Source organism: Macrobrachium nipponense, chromosome 34 (genome assembly GCF_015104395.2).
Source record: "Macrobrachium nipponense isolate FS-2020 chromosome 34, ASM1510439v2, whole genome shotgun sequence".
NCBI classification, from domain to species: domain Eukaryota; kingdom Metazoa; phylum Arthropoda; class Malacostraca; order Decapoda; family Palaemonidae; genus Macrobrachium; species Macrobrachium nipponense.
Genome location: NC_061095.1, coordinates 27,538,359 through 27,543,529, shown reverse-complemented (window position 1 = coordinate 27,543,529; position 5,171 = coordinate 27,538,359). Strand labels below are relative to the sequence as shown.

At 38.7% G+C, this 5,171-nt stretch overlaps 1 long non-coding RNA gene across 1 annotated transcript; it reads right to left on the bottom strand.

Annotated features, from left to right (window-relative positions):
- Positions 1–307: 307 nt before the first annotated feature.
- On the bottom strand, positions 308–4,545 carry LOC135207995 (uncharacterized). The gene is made up of 3 exons (XR_010313098.1): positions 3,251–4,545; positions 2,830–2,969; positions 308–2,107 (listed from the first exon to the last, which is right to left on the bottom strand). It is a non-coding gene; the product is annotated as an uncharacterized LOC135207995 (long non-coding RNA).
- Positions 4,546–5,171: the final 626 nt, after the last annotated feature.

The window sequence follows — 5,171 nt, the reverse complement described above, 5'->3', positions numbered from 1 at the left end:
TGTCTCTTACCCTCCACCAAGGGTGCCAATCAGCTAAGTATATATCTGGCAGGGAAGTTCATGTACAAAAATGATATTGTTAAACTACAATAAAGTTTTGTACATACTTACCTGGCAGATATATACTTAGCTATAGTCTCTGACGTTCCCGACAGAATTTCAAATCTTGCGGCACACGCGACAGGTAGGTCAGGTGGTCTACCTTACCCGCCGCTGGGTGGCGGGTGTATGAACCAATCTACCTCTCCAGCCAGATTTTCTCTTCCACCTGTCTCCTGAGGGGAGGCTTGGTGTGCCATTATACGTATATATCTGCCAGGTAAGTATGTACAAAACTTTATTGTAGTTTAACAACATCATATCATCTAACATTTACACACAAACACCTAATTATATACAGTTCAACATTCATCAAAAACAGATAAGAGTATGTATATTTCTATAAATTCAAACACATGAGAAAACTTCCATACATATCTGCTTCACACAAATTTGTATCTCATTAGGTATATAGAACACTGCTTATAGCACAAAAGGCAAAATAAAACCTATGTTGACCAACATGATAAACCAAACATACAACCTTAATTTTTCCCATAATTACTGTAGAAAAAACTAACTATTCAAACCAGCTGCTGAAATGTCATCTAATACCAAACTGTTAAAAACAAAAAACTAGCAGTGACTCTGAACTCAAAATTCAGTTGGGATACAAATTCTGTACATTGTACAGTATTCCCTGCACCAAAATATTTTACATTGTATTCCCTGCATTAAAAATTTTTACACTTTAGATACATTCTTATATATACATGAGTTTAGGATGCAGTTGCGGATGAAAAACCCTGCCTAAAGCACAAACAAAGAAAACTTGCATTCAGTACTATTCTTTGCTAAAAATGTTAGAGTTATGGTAATGATTACTACTGTTGGCAGTAGGGGGTAACTAAGATTGCACTTAGAACAAAAAGTTTTTGTTTTAACACTAAGCACCAAATGTCTCGCCAAAAATAAAGCCAATTCACCAAGAAACGCTCCCTTATGAGAAAACAAACTATGAAAACTATAACTACACAATTTACATAATCTAAGAAGCAAGCAAGGTGATGTAATAAGGGTCTTCAAAGCAACATTTTGACCTAAACCGTTTACTACTAAACTCAAGAAACCGAAAATATTGAGATTTGGTACAAAGTGGGTAATTTAACAACCTTTCTTTGTGTAAACTAGTACTGTAGCTGGATTCATGGCAACTTCAAAGGCTTAATCCCTCAAGAATCCTGTGAAGGCTCTTTACATGTGAATTAACTGTGTTTCCTACACTTTCCAAGTATAAAACTCTGCTTCCAGTACTTTAAAATAAAAAAATACCACATGAAGTACTGTCAAAATAATGCCATCATATATACTATAAATTACCAGTGAACTTCAAATACCTAATGAAAGAGGTAGAAACAGTCAACTGTGTGTTCTCTACGCATGTCATTGGATAAACATCATTAGCTCAACACTCCTATTATTATGAGCACTATCTGTCACTTATTCATTTTCATAGACCATATTTCATCTATTGCCATTTACTAAGTTCTCATTCATTCTCAGCCTTGTATACCCTAAATACTCTAGCACTGTACAACTACAGGTTTCCACATCAAGTAATAATTGAAGAGTTTATCACATAAACACTGGTTAATAGCAACATCAGTAGGATGATCACTGGTGGAGGAAAATGATTAAATATCCAATCATGTGTTGGTCATGATATTATACAAAGCAGAAGCAAGTCCAAGATCATATTAGTAAGGGACTTCTATCACTGGCCAAGTCTTCTAACCATTGTTAATTACTATAATTAAGGGGTTATAATTAACTATCAATGCAGCTGAGGAAAGCAATTTCTGGATCTAAAATTATGCTTTGTGTAACACCATCGTGATGTCTGAAGTCTCCTCTTGTAATTATAAGCACATCTAGACGAGCAGCAAACCTATATTTTTTTCTTTTCATATGAGGCTTACTTCCCATCATCAGATTCAGAATCGTGATCTGCAGACTTTGACCTACTTCTGCTCTGCTCTTTTCTTGTGTTGGACTTCGAGATCTTGATCTGAAAGAGACAAAAGAATAATTTAAGACCATATTAAATTTGGTCAAGAATCCCAATTTTTAATTAGATGAAGAATCAAGATTTCTTGGCTAGCTTAACCAGTGTATTTTGAATGTTTTGTATATACTGTCATGTAAATACAGATTGGTAAAAGACAGCATCAATAAATATGATGCGTACAGGTAATCCCGAGTTATTGGCGGACTCGGTAAATGGTGATCTGGTTTTATGACACTTGTCTAGCGGCATACAATTGGCAATTTATGGCACCATAATTTGATAACCAGTTATCAGTGCCATAAGTTACCAATAATAAAGTTCTAGTGCCATAACACATTAAGAAGGTGCCTTTAACTAGTTATCAGTACCATAAGCACCATAAATCAGAGTTTCAGTTAATGGCGGTATTCGCTTATCAGCAAACTGCCGAGAACAGAACCTCTGCCAATAACCAGAAACTGCCTCTGTGTGTAAATATATATATATATATATATATATATATATATCTATATATATATATATATATATATATATATATATATATATATATATCTATATAAATATATATTTACGTATATAGCGGGCCGTGAGAGAGGCTAGATACGTAAACGGAAGTGATTGAGGGATTTCAAGAGGGAATTGCTTTTAACTTACCGTAAACTGATAGTTATTATTAATTTCTTTAGAGGGAAGGTCGCCAGAAAACTCAGCTCGTTACTTACAGCTATTTATTTACAAAAAGGCCCGTGCTGGGCTGGAGAAAAGGTAAATGATGGCTCCACTGGAGCTGTTATAGCTGGTTTTCATACACTTGGGGTAATGCACACTTGCGGGCAGAGAGACGGCACGTGACTCATGGAATCTGGAAAAGAATCCCAGATTAAACAAGATAAAAGGAAAAATGACTTCTTGCTTTGATTAAGGCTGATTAATTCTCTAACATTGGGGAAGGTAAACTCGAATGGTTCACTGAGGTATGCACGAAAGCTTGGTCCTTAACAAGTCACAAAGGGGAGCACGTGGCCCGATGAGGACAAAGGGCTTTTGATATAGAAGGGGTAAAAATGAGAACTGAAAATGAATTTAGCAAGAGTCGTATGGTAGTAAAAGGTGCTGGGTTGAAGTTTACACTTTCAGACGTACCTTTATGCAATATTCAGTGTATCCTTGTAGAAGAATGCGGCCTGACCTCTGTTCAGGTCTGGGGTTCGTGTCCACCAGTACGCCGTGGGTAGGCCTAAGTTTTGGGAGGCTGGCCGGCTGGACATCTGTCCTGGACTACCGACTGCAGTTGACTGAGATCAATACTGGTTGTTTTCGAATCACGGGGCTTCCAAAGACCGCCTCGAGCATTGCCTGAAAGGTGGTAAACACAACGCCAGCAAATTGGGAAGGAAAATAGGTCTTATTGTAGAAGTCCCTAAAATCCATCTCGAAGCCTAGCTACTCTTGTGACTTGCCTCTCTTACCCTAAGCTTCCGTCAGACCGGAAATATCTTCCCTACGACATACCCACTCTCCCAACAACAGTTACCTTAGGAGAAGGCATGGCTGCTACTTTTATAATTAAATATCACTAAAACTCTGCTGGGAAGGCGAGGCGTTCTATAGACGTAGCAATATATATATATTGCTACGTTTATTGATCTCCTCGTCTACCCAGCATTTAGTTAAATATTGTGATTGCTAGAAAAGCAGCCATTTACCCAAATATCAGCTGATTTTTAGGCGGTAAACCAAAACACCCCAGCCAGAGATAGGAATTTCCCGCTAGAGAGGGGGAATATAGGCTCTTGTCAGCTTTAGGGACGTATCCCAAAGGGAAGGATGTAGGTAGCCTGGTACTTATTAGTCCTACGTCTTAAGCTCTTTTTCCTGTGAACCCTCTGCTGGCTGTATGGTTTGTTTCCAGGATGCCTTGCTCTTGGGGGGTTAAGCTGACCCCCAACACCCAGGAAACACACCTGCCTTCGCCCTCAGTCAACTCCAGTCGTGACCTCGGACGGATGTCCGCCACGAGCCTTCCAACTTAGGCCTAACACGGCGTTACTGGCGCGCCCAGAGCCCCAGACCTGAGACAAAAGCCAATGCCACATTTCTACAAAGGTCCACTGATCATGGCATCCAGGTACGTCTTGTGAAACAGCATATTGCCAGTTCCTTGCCTCCTAGTGTCTATTTACTCCCCATTTTCACAATTCAAACTTCCAACTCAATGAATATCCCTTTGTTCCTCTCACTGCCTTGTGGCCGCATGCTTCCCCTTGTGTGATCGTCCCAGACAAATGAAGTCATTGCATACCTCAGCTAAACACTAGAGTGCCTTTTCCCCAGTGTTAGAGAACTGAATAATCGTAACTTGTGCAAGAAGTCCTTTTTTTATCTTGTCTAATCTGGGATCTTTTCCAGATTCCCTGAGTCACGTGTTCAAGTCTTCGCCCCGCAAGTGTTGCATTACCGCAAGATTTCGAAAACCAGCTTTTACGTGAATCTCATTTTGAGCCTACTATCATCCCCTTGAGAGATATTATTAGTCCATGTGCGGACCAGTTGCATTTACTTTCCCAGGCTGTTAAGCAGCCTCTTGTAAATAAATAGATGTAAAGTAATTAGTTGAGTTTTCTGGCGACCGTTCCCTCTAGAGTAAATTAACACTTTAAATCCTTTTACGGTAAGTTCAATTAATTTATTCTGCTTTTTCCCTCAACTATTTCCGTTTACGTATTTGAACCCCTTAAGGCCGAGGCTAATACGTAACAATGGCGCACCTTGCCGACATTCGAACCTAGCTTGCTTAAAAATCTTGTAAATCACGTTATCCCTTGTAAAACGTAAAATGTAAATGATTTTACAAAGCACAAATCAAAGCACACTTGCAGCGGAAGACACACACTGACTCAAGGTAAGGTATACCATTCATATAATATGATTATTTATACCAATGTTAGCTTAAGGTACGTTTAAGGATTTTTATTAGAAGTGTTAAAAGAGTGTTAAGTAGAAATATTATTACTGTAACGGCCAGAGCGCCAAGTGAATTCTCTGTTATTTTGTATTGTTCTCG